The 18354-nt window shown below is 38.2% G+C and overlaps 1 protein-coding gene across 1 annotated transcript in view; it reads left to right on the top strand.

Moving 5' to 3' along the window:
* Positions 1 to 3990: 3990 nt before the first annotated feature.
* LOC121656108 (cadherin-23-like) overlaps positions 3991 to 18354 on the top strand; it is a 161394-nt gene continuing 147030 nt past the window's right edge. Inside the window, exon 1 of the mRNA XM_042011154.1 lies at positions 3991 to 4008. The gene's annotated coding sequence lies outside the window, so the exon portion shown is untranslated. The remainder of the gene's footprint in view (positions 4009 to 18354) is intronic.

The following is an 18354-nucleotide window of genomic DNA, read 5'->3' as shown; positions in this document are numbered from 1 at the left end:
GATGGATGGATGGATGGATGGATGGAAGGAAGGAACCCATGCAAACACAACCTTCGTGCTGTGAGGCCGTGGTGCTAACCACCACACCACCATGCAGCCCCATGAACAAGGAATGGCACATGAAATTATATGTCACTGAAAAGGCCTTGTTACGGGTAGTTATGCATTATTAAGTAAAGCATATAGATACTTTATGAAGCACAAAAATGTTACATCTATTCAATGCTGTGAGAAGAAATAAAAACAAAAAACTACTTCCCATCCCACATAGATATTGATAAAATTCTAATCAATATCTTGTTGACTTGCCTAGGAGGTCTGTGCATTCTGTTAGGTGATGCTTTCTTGAAAGAAATAGCCAGAAATTAATGCTGGATTAGATAAACATGTCTAGCTTACATAGTACAAATATTCCATTACCCTCTTGTTTATTGTAAAAATTGATGAAGTACAAACAATTCACGGGTAAATATACAAATTATCTAATATTAAGTCTTTGAAATAAAAAATTAAAAATTGTATGGCCTTTGCATTGTCTGTCAAATTATTCTGTTTCTATTGAAACTGTGGACATTTAACTGGCAGCTTTCTTGAAGCTTTGCCTTCCCAACGTTCTGCTGCATTGATTTGAAATATCCACAAGAGAGCAGCAAAGTATTACTTTGGATATCAAAGCACACAGTGTGGGTAGTGCCCCCCAAAAATACGCCAATTCCCCTGCAGTATTAACATGTTAGTATTCACTCTGGTTTTGAGTTGTTACATTGATGGCACTCTTCCTCAGTAATAAGGAAAAAACAATACAGATTGGCCTTTTTTATTTTTGATTCATTCTACACTGGTGGTGATCTGAGCAGCTTGTGGAAGATCCATACACAGCAACAAAAACTTAGCACCTCCCCCTTATGCTGGTCCCCAGCCTGGACACATTTAGCTCTGGGATGGCATATTATATCTCAACCAGAGAACTTTCTTACAGCATGTGATTGCATCCTTTCCACCCCCAAATTCTGGAGGTATTCTGTGATGCTCCCAGCTCTTTGGGGGCAGAATGTTGGTCATCCTGAGTTAGGTCAGATTCTGGAGACATAGGATCACAACTGGCTCCAGAATCTCATTCCATATGTTTGCCAGTCATGTACCAGTTATACATATTTGACTAGAACATACCTGGCAGCACTTGAGCAGTGAGCACCGACAGGAGAATAGTGCAGGGGGTCTTCACATACCTATTCGGGTGCTACCCACACATTTAGCTGTGTTATTCGTGCCCAGCTTTATTCTGCAGTAAACAGGTGAGGTCACCCTTTGTAAAAAAAAAAAGAAAAAAAAAGAGCCTAAAACCATGAACTAAATAGACACAAAAGGACAATCCAAGATGCTCAAACTAACAATGAGTACTCCTCTGAACCCCAGATATAAATAAGTCAATAAAAGATTATTAAAAAGATACAACACCATTAAAAACTATTAAAATGCCAATATAATATAAAAACCTGATCACAATAAGTTAACATAAGACAGAAGAAAAAAATAAGTAGTTAAACTGTAATAAATATAAATCAGTAATTAAATGGTAAAAATGGTAAATGGTCTGTATTTATATAGCGCTTTACTGTACCTGGGATGATACCCAAAGCGCTTTACATTATACATCACATTCACCCACTCACACACACATTCACACACTGATGGCGGAAGCTGCCATGCAAGGCGCTCAACCACGACCCATCAGGAGCAATTAGGGGTTTGGTGTCTTGCCCAAGGACACCTCGACATGAACTCGACTTGGCCGAGGATCGAACTGGCAACCCTTGGGGTTACAAGACGACCGCTCTACCTTGCTGAGCCACGCCGCCCCTCATGACCTGAAAAGGGTCAAATATTTGCATCAAGTAGAGAAAACATCCAAGGAGATTGCAGAAACTACTAAAACTGGGTTAAGAACTATTCAACGTATTATTATATAAAAGTTTAAAAAGTGCATAAAGTCTGGTTTGCAGTCAGATGACAGAAGCATTATAAATAAATAATCAGGCTTTCCAACGCTGTATCACCACAACATCAACTGCTATTAAAGGGGAGAAATAATTTTTGAACATTTTGTGCTAAGTTTATGTAAATACCTCCTTTTAATAACAGCAACAGTAAAACCAGACTGTTTTTGTTTGTTAACACCTCCGTTCCCTGTTGTACTCGATGGATGTTTGTCGCACATTAGCACATTCAGTTAATTTAATATCTCACTGAGGCACCTGGTCCTTAAATAAAAACTTTAAACTAAACACTCAGCTGAATAAGGAAATGGGAATTGTGGTGTCAGTCTCCCCTGAATTTTCTGCTGAGAAAAACTTTGCAAAAGGGAGCTTTGTGCATGAACGGAGAACAAAAACATTATTTACAGCTTTGAACTTAATCCTCACCTGGTAGCTCATGCCTTCTTTTTTTTTTTTTTTTCTTTTTTTTTTTACATCACCCCTGTGGAGTGGGTGTCAGTGTACTACAATTCTTTAATACCACTCCATTATTCTATAGAATATGGCAAATCAGGAAGCTCCCCATTGCTCCCAGGTGCTGGGATAGGCTCAAATATTCAAGAAGCAAGTTTGTAAGCAGCTGAGAGGCTGCACTTCCTGCACAGAATTAAACTGGTGCAAGCAGCAGCATCATTAGTGTTCTACACTGCTGGGAGTTAAGTTGAAACTATGGTAAAGAGGACTATCCTTCTTAGACCATTTACAATGTTACTGGGCAGAGACTTTCCTCAAACTTTAGTTTCTTCTTGTACATTACTCATGCTACAAAACAAGAAAAAAACATTGACAATTCATTTTATTATTTAATAACCTTGTACTTTGGTACACTTGCACTTTAGATTTTATGATCTTGCTTTTGTGTCATCTTTAAATAATTTTAGACTAAATATTTATTAACTTCCATGTCCTGCATTATCCTGTTCTGATATTCTGGATGGTTTTTATCATGTATAGTCTAGGATTTTTAAGAACCCTGTTCCCACAATGAGAAATAATGTGTATACTTCATTTGAAGAAAATTTTAAAAAGGAAGACAGAGTTTGTATTAAAGTACCGGTGACATAACTTTAGAGTTTAAGTTGTATGAACATGGTTTCTATCATGAAGTGCTGTAGTTCAGTGGTTGACCTTTACTTTCACGGTCTGTGGTTAGATCCCCAGTTCACATATTAAAATTAACTTTGGTCAAGATACTGAAACCCATATTACCCGGATTACCTTACCCACTTGTAAGTCGCACTGGATAGAAGTATCTGCTGAATTTAAAAGATAAATAATTTTGAAACTGTTGCATTTACTTGTAATTCCGGTCTAGTACACTAGGTGGCGCTAGCACACTTCACGGTCTCCTCTGATTCACGCGGCCTCTGTAATGAAATAATAGAGTTCATATTTAATCTGTGTAATAGATGAACTCATGATATTATTTAGAGGGCACCTAAATAGATCTCTTTAATTACACTCAGTGCAGCCTTGTTTCGTGAAGCTTGTGAAACGTTTGTCACACACATGACCATTTTTCATGAACTCACCAGGGCCATTCCTTTACATTCAGAATTTGCAAGAGATGCGCTTTTTAAATTAAAGCTACGGAAAATGCAAAGATTTTTATTTGTTATTTATTTATTGTTTTATTTAAAAGAAAAATGTTCTAGTTTAAAAAAACATGGCCATGTTTGAAGTAACATTTTAAAGTTGTGAACGCGGGTCCTGGAGGAGTAACACGGGACAAGACACAGAAGCGCACAGAATGCAGCCTTTTTGTTGCGCTTGGTCGGTTTGCGGTAGTTATTCTGAACCCTGGGAAGTGAAATTTGCAATCATCAGGGCGTTGGTGGCAACAGAGTAAGCTAACAGAGAGAAGGTAGAAACGCAGGGAGGGAGAGGGTGGCAGATACTTGGTAACGCATCACAGCAGGACAGGCAGTCGAATCTAAAGGCGCTCAGCCAGCGACGGACACGGACGAGGAAGGTAGGACAATATGATAAAAGCATGATTATTCAGCCGATTTAGTAGATACGACACAAGAATTAGAGGCATGTCTCCAGAAGAAGATACTTTTCACTCAATAATATATTGCAACATTTCCTGCGCAGTGCAGCTGTGCGTAATTCATGACTTTTTCGCCTATTAATAGTTTTTACGCTGACGTTTGGCTATTCAGTGTATTTTGCGCAGCGAAGAGTTCCGAAGTTGTTAAATGTCGACGTAAATATTGTTTTGTGTGCCGTCAGTTTGATGCGAAGATCATTTTGAGTAGAGATATAAAATTGAATCTGCGACCAATTGATTTAAGTTATGTAGTTTCCACCGTGGGTCTCGTTTACCATCGAAGATGTGTCCGTGTTCTTTTTTTATTATTATTATTATTTATTTATTTATTTTCGGGAAACTATACAAAGTCAGAAATTTGAGGTGGTGTGCATGCTTACACAGAGGTGTCAGGTGTACAGTGTTATCTCAGGTGGCCCTGGCGTCTCCAGGTGCCTTCTGGGACGCGCCGTAATGCTCACTTATTTATTCATGTGTCACCTGAACACGGCAACGATGCAACGGCAAGTTAAAAGAGAACACTACACAGTTTAAAAATGTGGTTAATGTTGGTTATTCTTTATGTAATTATAGCCTAGTTGAAAAAAAAAATACTAGTAATTCTCTTTTTACTGTTCATAAAGAGAAATAAGTTACTGAAAATGATGTGTAAGGTCCGTGCAGCTTCCATGACCATGCAGGTTTAGTTTTATTTACGGCCGGTGGAGCAACTACAAAGAAATTAAATGCAAGATTTTGGTCATATTTTCTTTTCTTTTATTATTATTATTATTATATATATTTTTTTACTCCGTCTTTATTGCAAGTTTTGTGACTGTCTTGATTATATTGACGATTATCTTCTGTTTTTAATAAAAGAACATTTGCTTAATCATGTAAATAGACATTGCATTCTTATAAATTATGAACATATTTTTATACAAGTTCACCAACAGCTTAATACAGCTTGTGTAAGTGCATCCTTAAATATACACAGAATTTTAATCAGTGTATACAGTTATAGTTTACACAGTGTACAGTATCACAACTATTTAACAGAAATCGATTGATCAAGCTTGTTCTGCCTCTGAGGAGATGCTGTCACTACTCTGTAATGCATTGCATGTTTTCTGTCATACTGAGTGGAGCCCATCAGTGTGTAAATGTAGATGTTCAGCTACTGTCATACTTCAGATATGATATAAAACTGCACCATACGATATATAGTTGTTGCACAGGTACTTTTTAATGATCATTAATATGCTATACTTTGTATGATTTATATGATAAACTGGAGTGAAATTGCTCTAACAGTTGTCTTTTCTGAGTCCCAGTCACTCTAAATTCATTCAGAATACCAGAAGGAAGAAAAAAATACTGAAATGGAGAGTCCATATCTGTCAGGCGCCTTGACTGACAGGCTCAAATGAAACTCAATAAGAAGGATAGAGGAATGAATTGCAGATACAGTAACTCTTCAGGACGATCGTATGAGGTCTTAGACTAGAAGCACAGCAACATATGAGGGCAAGAAAGGATGGCAGTATTGTAAAATTGACAAATGGTAAACTTTAGGGGAAAAGAGACTTTGAAGTTAGCTGAGAGTGTGGAAAATTGGCAGATGTATAGATGAGATTCTCATTTTGTCCCAGTGTGATACTGAAATTGTTGTAGCACCACATAAACTGAGTAAAACTACTCAGCGAGCTATAGTGGTAATTACCAGTAAGAAAGCCCTATGCACAACAGTCATGGCTGAGTAATAGGTAATGGATCATTTCTTCAATTTACTTAGTAATTTATTTGTACATTTCTATTTGTAAATCTTTATATATATATATATATTTGCTTTGTACTCTTGATTCAGGGGAGAATGATTTCTTTTTTTGTATGTGCACTGTTGTTCTTATACTGTGCTGCTGTGGTTTAAGCGCAGTGCGCTTCAACAGCTTTTTGGCACAAAACCAGTCCTTAAATACCTCCTGTCTTTTTTTCTTTCACTTTAAGTATCTACATAACATTTCTGGTATATTGCATTTATGATCACTGTACACTTTCCACATTTCCAATTTCCACACCCACCTCTCCAGTGGTCCAGCTGTGTGGTCATTAAATCAGCCAAGGCAGTGGAGCATAACTGCAGGGGAAAAAAAAACCCTGCAGAGGATGGGAGGGCAGAGAAGATGATTTTGCTCTGCAAGTTGTTTTACAGGTGAGCTGTCAGGTCCTGCATGCTGCTGTCCTTACAGATGTGAAGCCATGTTTTCCTAAATTAGTAATGACGTGCAGAGAGTTCCAGTTAAAGCTGATCATTGGCAGTACCTTTTTAGGACAGCTTAAAAAGATGATAATACTACAACCCACAGTAAGGCTGTTGTAATCTGTGGGTACTAATTGCTGTATCCCTGTATTTATTCGTTTTTATTTGGGTGAGAAACCATTATGAAGGAATTTTTAAATTTCTCGAAGGAATTCATTGAAGCTTTTAATTTCACACTGTGAAAACTTTGGGGATTCCAGTAGCATAACCATATTGAAATACATTCTCCCCAGGAAATAAACCATGCCATGAAAAACAAACAGAACAGCAATTTAATGGCTGCTCTGTTGTGTGACAAATCCTAGTTGCTGGTATTTGTTCCTGGAAGGCAGCCTGAAGTGGGGCTGAAGCAGCATCAAGAAAGACTGAGCAAGAGCAGAGACAATATGAGTGGAGTAATGAAGGTAGGCAGGGCTGAATGAGGACAGGTGAAGTGCTGAGATGCAAAGGTCACCAGTGCTGGAGAGGAGCTACTCAATGCTGTGTTTTGATCTTTCAACCAGAAAAGACGGTCAACTGTTGCCAGAGTAGCATGACTGTATCCTAATAAAGAGAGACAAAAAAGGAGATCAATGAGTCTCTGCAGGCTATTGAGTGCCCTCTGACACAGCTGTCTGTGTTTATGGTGTCTTATGTACACACAAGCATCTGTTGGCACAGCTTTACCTAGCTCACTGATATTAGAGTAAATGAAAAGAGAGCTTGTTAAAGAAACAGGTGTTTGAAAATGAATGTAGAACATTTTAGAGGAAGCAATCAATTAACAATTTGAGCTTGTTTAGTGTTACATAGATTGTGACCAGTGTGGGGCTGTTAGGTTTAATGCAGCGCTGATTTTGGAAAGAAAATGTCACTAATTTCTGATGTGCTGACTGATAAACAATGGTTTTTGATTAAATAAAAATAGATTTTTTTTTTTTTTTTTTTTTTGTGCACACTGCACTGATATGACTATGCAAATGTAATTATAAGGTTCCGGCATTAATGATTAAATTAAAGAATATTTAACATTTTGATTCACTTTCATTTTAATTTATACCAGAAAAGAACAAAGAAAATTAAAGATAAAGGAAAAAATAATATGTAGAAAAAGATCTCCAATATGTGTACAGTATCAGAGTTACCAGCCAGAAGAACAAAAATTAAATGACTCTAAAATATATGTATTTTCTAGAATAAATCAAATAACTACAGTACTGCTTGTCAGAATCAGACTTATTTATTTGTCCAACATTTGTGTGGTTCATGGTGTCCTGCATTGGTGCTTTCGTTGATATGAGTCTTCTCTGCACTGCACATCGTAGCCTCAAGGAAAATACACAACCTAGGATTCAGGTCTGAGTTTATTTATGTTTCTGTGACCACATTATGAAGCCAGCTGACTGCCCATCATCTATAGATTTTGTCTTACCTGATGGCACTGACATTGGCTAAAAATGTGAAAATCTTTAGGCCTGTTTCCACTGAGTGGTATGGTTCGGGTCAGTACTGTATGGTTAGGAATTGTCTGACCTGGTCAGGATAGTGTTTCCATACCAAGTTAGATTCTCACTAGATTGTCGAGGTGTAGCCCAAATGCCTGGAGTGGCCTCATAATAGTGTAACAACAACGAACATGACACAACGATGAAACAATAAGAAGGAATGTTTGTTGTTCCAGAGCCAACCAGGGTGTTTGTCTTTTGCTTACTTTTGTTGCAAGAACAGACTTTTTTCTGTCTCCCAATTAAAACCCATTAAGAGGCAGGCAGGTTTGTGGCAGTTCTGAAACATAATAACCATCACTCAAGAACAAATATAAATATATATATATATATGTATACATATATTATCTTCATCTTTTATCTTTGAAATGAATGTTTTTCCTCTTTGGTAAGTCTTCTTATTTTCTTATATTCTTAAGGCTGTACTTGATTTAGCCCTTTTAAACTTTGCAATGACCTTACTTCACTTTACAGGAAGTGTTAAAATTCAAGAGTATTATACATATGTGTGTGTGGTGTGTGCATATATAGATATATATATATATATATATATATATATATATATATTTATAATAAAATAAGGAGATAAATGGCTCATTGTTGCAGACAACACCAACATAACCCGTGTGTTCTTTGCAACGATATCCAGGGCTCTTTTGGCTGAGGGAAGTACATCTATATGTGACAGTTGTGCAGAAGGACGGATGTATTAACATACTTTTTTCTATATTTAAGTTTACTAATAGATATGTAATAAACCCAAGCACACAATAAACTTACGTTAGCCTGTAATAAATACCAGCCTTTACTCAAAATCAACACATTAATTCTAAAATTACAAAGACCAATTTAAAAATTGGATGGCGTATAAAATCTAAATAAAAGCACAGTGCATTAGTTGCAAATCTCATATCTTTTCCCAGTAGAACATAAACAACATACCTGATGTTAAAAGTGAGAGGTTTCACCATTTCATGGAAAATATGAGCTCCATTTGAATTTGACAGCAGCAACATATCCAAGAAATAGTTGTAACATGGAAAATAAAAGCTTGGAAAAATAGAAGGCACAGAAAAATAAAACAATTGAAGGAGCCTTTCTTAATAGTTTGGTTAATTAGCAACTGGTTCGTAACATGTCTGGGAATAAAAGGAGCTTTTCAGAGAGGTAGAGCCTCTCATTTGCAAAGGTAGGCAGAGACTTACTGATCTGTGACAAATTGTGTCTAAAAATTGGGCAAAAAATTGGCAAATGTCCTTCAATGTAACATTGCAAAGACTTTAAAGATCCTGCCATCCACAGTGTATAATATCATTAAAATCACCAATATTCAGATAAACAGGCTAAAGGTCAAACTGGATGACTGTACTCCGCAGGCTCTTAGGAGGCAGTGTTTTACAAACACACATGATTCTCAACTGGAAATCATTGCATGGGCTCAGGAACACTTCCAGAAATCATTGTCTGTGAACACAGTTCGCCACACAGTCTACAAATTCATGCTCTCCTGCAACAAAGAATCCATTTGTGAACATGATCCAGAAATGGTGGCGTTTTCTATGGGCCAAAATTCATTTAAACATCTGAGGCAAAGTGGAAAACTATTGTGTGGTCATATGAATCCAAATTTGAAATTCTTTTTGCAAACATGGATGCTGTGTCCTGCAGTCTAAAGAGGATAGGAACCATCCAGCATGTTATCCACAGACAACCTGCAAATCAGTTGGTATGGTGTTACATTCTGTTTGGTTTTATCTACCTTTTATACAGCATCCTGTTTATTTTGGAGTAAGGGTTGTATTTTTTTCTTTTTTTTTTCTTTGTGGTACTAATTCACTTGGTTCACAGTTGCTGCTGTGATATGAACAGTAAACAACACAAGTCAAGTTCATTATATTACACCAAAAGCAGTGAGCTCAAACACTATAAATTGCTACAATAAAATAATAAACAATAGCACAACCCAGTTCCAAAAAGGTTGGGATGTTGAGTAAAATGAAAATAAATACAGAAAAAAATGATTTGCAAATCTCATAAACTCATATTTTAGATGAAACTTTGACATTTTACCATCCCATGCAAAATATGAGTTTATTTTGAATTAGATGGCAGAGACATGTCTCAAATAAACTGGAACAGGGTGATGTCTGCTTTTCATTTTCCAACTGTTTATAAATGTCTGGGAAGTGAAGAAAACCAGTTGCTGGAGTTTCAGGAGAGGAATGTTGTCCCATTCTGGTTTGGGGCAGGATCCTAGTGGCTCAACAGGTTCTGGACCTTTGTTACCAAATTTTTTGTCATGATGCTTTAAATGTTTTTTTTTTATTTTTAGGTGAAAGGTCTGGACTTCAGACAGGCTAGTTCAGCACCCAGACTCTTGTCCTGCAAAGCCGTGCTGCTGTGATGGATACAGTATGTGATTTAGCATTGTCTTGCAAGTGTCTACACAAGTCCTTCCCTGAAAGAGATGTTGTCCTAATGGGAACAAATGTTGCTCTAAATAGTAATAGTTGGAAGGGTTGATCTCAGCTGGTGACTCATGAGCGGCTGTGCTGGAGATCTGAAGCCATCGACTGGAGTGTTTCTGTACTCTAACATGCTCAGATAAAGTCTTTGTTGTCATCCTTTGTTTTGTTACTAAGTGTTTTAGCTATTTGCACATACTTCTCAGCAAGTGAATAATGTGGGCTTGTGGTAGTGTGTGTGAATCCCCATACTCTTGCAAATGCTGCAAACTCTCCTGATGCATATTGTGGACCATTATCTGAAATGAGAATCTCAGGAATACGATGTCTGGCAAAATGTGTCTTAAGTTTCTGAATGATAGCACTGGATGTTGTACTGTTCATCTTATCAAGTTCAAAGTATCTGCTGTAATAGTCAACAGTAACCATGCAGTTTTCATTATTCAAAGTGAATAAGATGCAACAACTTGCCATGGTCTCTCTGGAATCTTGTGGCTGATCATCAGTTCTTTTAGTGTTGGAGGGTCGATGTTTGAGACTTGTTGCACATTTTTTCACAACGTAATTTCTTTGTTCGTTCCAGGCCAAAACAGTTTGTCACGTGCCCTCGGTTAACACAACTGATCACCAATAGTTAACCAGTGCAGGGACTAGGGGTGGCAGACCTGGTTATTCCCAGTTGAAGTCGGGTGTAGGGGTTTCCCGGCACAGTCTGTGTGGAAGACACTCACAGCTCTGGGAGTAGCAGGAAGGGAGAGAAAGACAGCTATCCGTAGGTTGGGGGAGGCAGCAGAAAGAGCATCTTGTTGGCTCTAGAATAGGAGGGAGGACTTGCGCTGGGGGCCAGGAGAAGATGGGCAGTGACTGGCCATCACTGCTGGACCCACCAACTGGAGGGCATTGTGGTTTAGGGTCGAAACGCTCAGTGAAAGTTGAACACCACCTGAAGACATCTCCTCCTGGCCGATAGCAACAGTCATGTGGGCATGACTGAAGTATTTAGCATCAAAGATGTATTCAATAGTGTCTGTCTGTCTGTCCATCTACCCATCCATCCACCTATCTGTCTGTATCTGTCTGACTGACTTTTTGCCTGTCTATATAACTATCTATCTGTCCACATGTCTGTATCTGTCTGTTTGTATTATTTGTCTGTATCTTTCTGTTTGTTTCTCTGTCTATCTGTGTGTATCTGTCTGTCTATATCCATTTGTCTGTTTATATCCATCTGTCTGTTCATTTACAGTATCTTTCCATCTGTCTATATCCATATATCCATTAGTCTGAGTCTGTCTGCCTATTTATATAACTATGCATCTGCCTGCATCTGTCTCTCTGTCTGTCTGTCTATCCATCTGTTTGTCTGTCTGTGTATCTTAAAATGAACTAAATAGAATAAAGTTAGTTGAAAGTGTTTGTGTCATGTGTGCTTCAGATGAGCCACACGTGGCTTTGAAGATCCTTCAGAGTGGGGTGTTCCTCTGGATCTTGTGTGAGGCACTTTCTCAGGAAATCCTGGAATTGTTAAGAAAGCCATTTTCTGATCTTAAGTCTTTTTTGATGAAGCTGGTGGAAAGAAAGTTTACTTTGTTCAGGGTTTTGAACAAGACCACCCCCACTGGCCACTCAACCACCCACCTTGTTGTGGGCCCAGCACTGTGAGTTTTCCGGAGGGATATGATCCATGGTGCCTTCAAAGATGTTAAACTTTGTGTTTTCTTGGTAGAAGCAGCTCAAACCAAAGTCAATGAGACGAAGTCTTGGGATATCTACAGTATATCTACGAGGATGTTCTCCAGTTTGATGTCTCTGTGGAAAATGTGGTTCTCCTGGAGGTATATCGCTGCATCAAGCAGCTGTTTTATTATAACTTTTGCCTCATCTTCTTGAAGTCTACCTCCACATTCTGCAACGTACTGAAAGAGATCGACAGCAGACACTGGTCTCTCCAGCACAAGAACCAGCTCTTGCTCCAGGTTATACCAGTCCAGCAGGGCCACTGGGGCTGATTTCCCCACTGAGCCAGTTGTTGCAGCTTTTAGCTTTTCCATGACAACCATCTCCGCAGTGAGCCTATTGCTATCCTGGTCAATGAATTCGTAGAACACGATATCTTTTGGTATGTGCTTGATTGCCACTGGTAAATTGTCTGCTTTACGGTAGCCGGCAAACACTGAACCATAGCCTCCACTGCCGAGAGGATTTTCCTCTGTATACTTAGCCTCAAATTCAGCTCTTTGGGCTACCTCTGCAGGGGAAAACCAAAGAGCTTTCTTGGCTGTCTTTCTGCTTGGTGCCTCAGGGCCGGTTCTAGGAATGCATACATGAGGGGGCAGGCATAAATTTGAAGGGGGCATTATGAGTACATACTTCAGCATTTTCTTGTTGTTGTTTTTTAAGTGTTTCTTTAACGGAACTGTGCTGTTAGTGGAGTCCAACTTCAAAGAAATGGATTGCACTTTGTCAGGCCTCTACTCTAAGACCTGTCCAGCTTGGGTGTCCCACCTGAAACCAAAGCTCCTGCTGGTATAGCTCTTAGAGTCACTGAGGCACGCAAACCCCCTGACCACAATAAGGTGGCAATCCCTCAGTGGGGGAACAGAAAATATCAATAACAAAATGAAGTAAGAAAAAAGAAAAGAATGATCCATTATCAAAGCTTTAACAACCAACAAAATAACAATTGCCCTATTGGACAGCCATTAGATGTCTAAGCATTTTGAATAAATTTGAAACTAATAACAATAAACTCAACTATCTGTGTGTTTGTTTCTGTCTGTATATAGACCATAATGATTAAAGAATCATAACTATCAAGCACAACAATAACAGAGCAAAAAATTAAACCCCCTACCAAAATAAGGCAGTGAACCTTCAGGGGGAAATAATGATAATAATAAATGAAAATGAGTAAAAACTAAATGATCCTTCATCAAAATTTTAAGAACCAACAAGGCATACATGAAGCTCTGAGCTGAACTGCTGAAAGCAGCGGGAATGTAGAGTGAAACTTTCTGTTATTTTTTTCTTCAAACTAGCATGCTGAACTAAAGGCTGGGCGGAGCTTGAGGGGTCTCATATGCGCAGCTCGTTTTCCCTCAGTCTAGTACCGAGGAGGCAGTCACATCTATGGCCCGTGCGTGATTGATCACTGCTCCTACTAACAGGCGTAGACACGTTTAAATAGAACAGAAACAAACCCCAGTTGACAGAATAGATGCAATAAATACGTCTGTTATTATAAGTATTTATTCAGTATCGCTACAACACATTTAACAGAGCTTTACTCTATAAGTTTTACCGCTGGAGCTCAGCAGCCGCTCTCTCTACGAGGGGGAGAAATATGACACCGCAAGATCAGGCTGTATGTCAACTCATTTGCATACTAAACACTGATTGGTTGTTTTCTGTGGTGGTGGGAAGGACTTGTTGAAGACAGTACAATGGATCCTGTGAAGCTCCGACACACAGAGTTCAGTACAGAGGGGAGAGAGCGTTTGGAGAGATTTGCCCATTTCGGCGCATTTGATTGAGGGGGCAGAATGTTTGTTTGAGGGGGCACTGCCCCCTCTTGCCCCTGCGTAAAGCCGGCCTTGTGGTGCCTCCTCTTTGCTGAAGGCCATCCTCTTATGACTTACCTCAGATGTTTTGCATTTTTCATAAATGTTGCTACAGGAGCTGTTTTTTGAGGAGGATGCTTTGTCATTGCTCAGGACAAGGTCTAGAAGTCCTTTTGTCTTCTTAGTACTGCTTGATGGTCCTTCTTCTTCATCCTGTTTTCAATGTCTTGTGACATTGATGATGGCCCATCTACCTCAGAAAGCCTTGGCATTTTTGCAGGGCTCTGATGATGAGGACCAGCTTTCCTCTTCATAGGTTTGGTCCTCCAAACTTCTCCAGACACTAGACAAGAGAGGATCATGGTTCTATTCTCTACATCATGAGATGTAGTTTCACTCGTATTCTACTTGACTTTCAGTCATTTTAGGTGACACAGGACAGAGCTGGTTTTGTTTGCCTCAGTTAAATAGAAATAAAAGCAATTACACTGCTCAACAAATAAAAGGAACACTTAAACACCACAGCTTAAAATGTGTGTACGACCAAGGGTTTCAGGTTAAAAAGTTGTTTAACTAAGAAGGGAAAAGAAAATTGTAGCAGACACTGACTCAAACATTGCAGTGGAGTGGTAAACTTCCAGCAGACAACATGCAAACTGAAGGAATTAGCCCACCAAAAAGTTGCTCTATTTTATCACTCTGGAAAATAAGTCTCCTTCTGTCACTAGCTGCGTTTCCATTACAGTATTTTACAAAATAAAAGCAATCTTTCTAAAAATTTTGACAAAGTGCAATTGTGATTTGCAGTTTCTATTGAATGGTTTTTAGTGCATTAGCCATTAGTCTCATACAATCCTGTCCCATGAGACTCCACTTTGAGCAGGATGGAGATTTCTAATTCTCTGTAAAACTCTTGCACTTCACTGTTGTTTGCTTGCAAGAATGGCCGTTATATTTTTTTCTTTAATTCTTTGTGAAAAGATTTCCGTCTCCTCCCGCGTCCACTCATACCACTTTTATTTGAAATCAAGTGGTCATGTTATCCACAATGTTATGTCTGGGACGTGTAAATGCGAAAAAGTGTTTAAGTTACACTTTTGAAATACTTCTATATCAACACATCTGAAAAAACACCTCCTGAGGGCGTAAAAACTTTTTAGCAATATTTGAGAGGGTATTCGAAATGTAGGTGTTTCATTACCAGTTTTTTTTTTTTTTTTTTTTTTTTTGCTTGTTTGTTTTGTTTTGTTTTTTTTGTTTGTTTTTTCAATATTGAGGTTTTGCGCAATTCTAGGGGGTAATGGAAACGTACCTAATTTAAAATACCGTAATCCTGCATAACAATGCGACTCGCATGTAGAAGATGAAGGAAGACATGGAAATCTCCAGCTATGGTTGTTTTGCTCATAAGCTGCAGCTTGTTGATCCTGACAGACTTAGCCATGCTTTCACTAATGCACATAAAACTGTGGACCATTTTAAACATTTGCAGCTAGCAGTCTTGTTTGTAGGATCTTCAAACTGAGCTAAAAGTTGTTGCAGATCAGTTATATGAAGACAATCCAACCACATTGAACTGTAGCTTCTTTAATCAGAAGTCTTGTTCAGCAGAAACTGAGCCGATACTGCAGACCACAATCTGTCTGCAGTGCCCTCAGACTATCTAGTGTTCCCAGATTATTTATATACATCCTGGTTCCCTTTCAACATATTTCACTTGGACCTTAAAATATAAATAAAAAAAAGAGTTACTGTTAAACTATAACTATCGTTGTTTTTATTAAGGTTATAAAGCAAATAAAGATGTTGTTTCCAATTTACTTTAGACGATTTTTGTCTTAGAAATGATTTTAGAAAACATTTAAATTGGATTATTTTTGTCTGATCAGTTCTCTTAACAAGAAATTTGTAGTTAACCACAGTCTAATGAAACCTTACAGAATAACAACAGTATAATGATGATTATTATAATAATGTTCATGTAAACTGATTTGATATATAAAAACATTAATATAGAAACATATCTAATTTTTAGATATCAGAATTGTATCAGAACCTCCAAAATAGAGATTGATGCAATTAATAGGATTTAAAATCATTAACCCATAGAGGTCTGGATTCAGAATCATACTCAAAATAAAAGTGAAAAGATCAGGGCATCAGTCAACCAGTGGACAGTCTGTGGTGCAACATAGTGACGGTATATGGAACAAGATGCCCCAGAGCTGGTAAATTGGATTTAGGTCTGGGGAACGAGCAAGACAGGCTATATCATCAATGCCTTCGTCTTGCTGGAACCGCTGACGCATCTCAGCCACATGAGGCCAAACATTGCAGCAGCGCATGGTCTGACAGTGGGTCTGAGGATCAGTCAGTCAAGGTACCTCTGGCTAGGACATGGAGGTCCAAACCATCACTGACCCACTGCAAAACTGGTCGTGCTGGAGGATGTTGCATGCAGCAGAACGTTCTCCATGGCATGTCCAGACTCTCACGTCTGTCACACAGGGCACCAATGGCCAAACTGCCAGTCCTGGTGTTCTCATCAGGCTGCACAGTGTTGGGCTTTGAACACAGATAGATGTCAGGCCCTCATACCACCCTCATGGAGTCTGTTTCTGACAGTTTGAGCAGAAACATGCACATTAGTGGCCTGCCGGAGGTAATTTTGGAGGGCTTTGGCAGTGCTCCTCCTGTTCCTTTTTTGCATCAAGAAGCAGATGACAGTCCTGCTGCTGGCTTGTTGTCCTCCTACAGCCCCCTCTACATCACCTGGTATACTGGGTTGTCCTTTGGTATCTCCTCCATGCTCTTGACACTGTGCTGGGAGACACAGCAAATCTTCTTGTCACAGTGCACATTGATGTGCTGCACTGCCAGAGCAACCTCTGTGTGTTGCAGACATCGCTTCATGTTACCTTTAGTAGTGAGAGCATTGACAAAATGCAAACATAACTATCAGCTAGAAAGGATAAAGACAAGAAAATGGTCTGTGGCCACCACCTACAGGACCATAGTTGTCTTGCTAATTCTCATTTCCACCTGTTGTCTCTTCCATTTGTACAACAGCAGGTAAAATTGATCCACAATCAGTGTTACTTCCTAACTGGACACTGGACAAACCGATATTCCAGAAATGTGACTGACTTGAGTTACATGGTAATGATTATGTGTTCCCTTTTATTTATTTTTTGATCAATGTATATCTGCTTGTACAAAACAAAATGCTTTCATTTGAAATGTAGTGCTTTGGAGATAATGAGTAGCATTAAATATAGAATTACTTAAGTGCAAGGACCTGTAAACTCAAATCAAATAAAGGTGAGCAAATCCATTATAATAGAGTACCTCCTGTTCTACTGTGTCAGTCTTTTTCAGTCTGGTTATAGGATTTATAACAGTTTGATCCCAGATTATTGTTTAAGTTCATCTTCAGTCAGAATTACATAATGATTTGTCAAATATTGATTTAATTGATGCTAAAATTACAGTAACAAAATCAAAGGTCAATGACAGAAAACCAATTAAAAACCAATTTTGTGTGCTATTTGATCACATTACTAAAACAACTGTTATGTTTTTATTCTCTAAGGATGAGTCATTAATGTCTATGTGTAGTGGGTCCTCAAACATGGCAGCTCCCATATTTGTGGAATCATTTTTATGGTGTGTTTGAATGGATAAACAAGTGAGACAAACACTGGAACACCTGGCGGCATGTTGTAATTCCCCATATGTCAATACATAGATGAGAGGAAAATGTGTCATTTTGTTCGTATCCTTTTGTCCATTAAAAGTGTAAAATCTGGCTTCTGCACCGTCTTCTATAATGTGCTTCTTTGATTTTTTTTTAATCTGATGTGATGATAGAATGCTGTATGAAAAACGAAACTGCAAAATAAATCTTAAGTATATAAAAACAAAGAAATAAGAAGTCATGTGAGGAAACCTGCATTTAGCAAGTCAAGAATCTCTGCATTATTGCAGCCATTACTGTCACGTAATCGCCTTTGTGCATCCATATATATATATATATATATATATATATATATAAATTATCATGCATAGCAATTTGTTTTTGACCATTAGTGATAGGACGAACCTCTGACTCTGCAAGATATTTTCATGAATTTCACATGTGATGTACATCTGTTGATACACTCATAACTTTCTTCCTTTCTTCCTTCTGCTATATATATATATATATATATATATATATATATATATGCTAAAGTGCTAAGGCCACTTTAATTTCATTTATGAGCTTGATATGGCTGTTGGTTATAATTTGGCTTTCTTAATGATTTTGATCTAAGTTGGGGTTTGCCCTATCAAAACCTACAGGCCGATCATTTCCAGTAGTATAAGAGCTGAGTTGGGGAGTAACTTTGCATTTTTCCAGCATCAAATTATCATTTCACTACCCAAACTTCACTATCCGTGGACCATTAATATGA

Source organism: Melanotaenia boesemani, chromosome 16 (assembly GCF_017639745.1).
Source record: "Melanotaenia boesemani isolate fMelBoe1 chromosome 16, fMelBoe1.pri, whole genome shotgun sequence".
Taxonomy (NCBI): domain Eukaryota; kingdom Metazoa; phylum Chordata; class Actinopteri; order Atheriniformes; family Melanotaeniidae; genus Melanotaenia; species Melanotaenia boesemani.
Note: the sequence above shows the minus strand (reverse complement) of the source record. Positions and strands in the feature narration are given on the sequence as shown.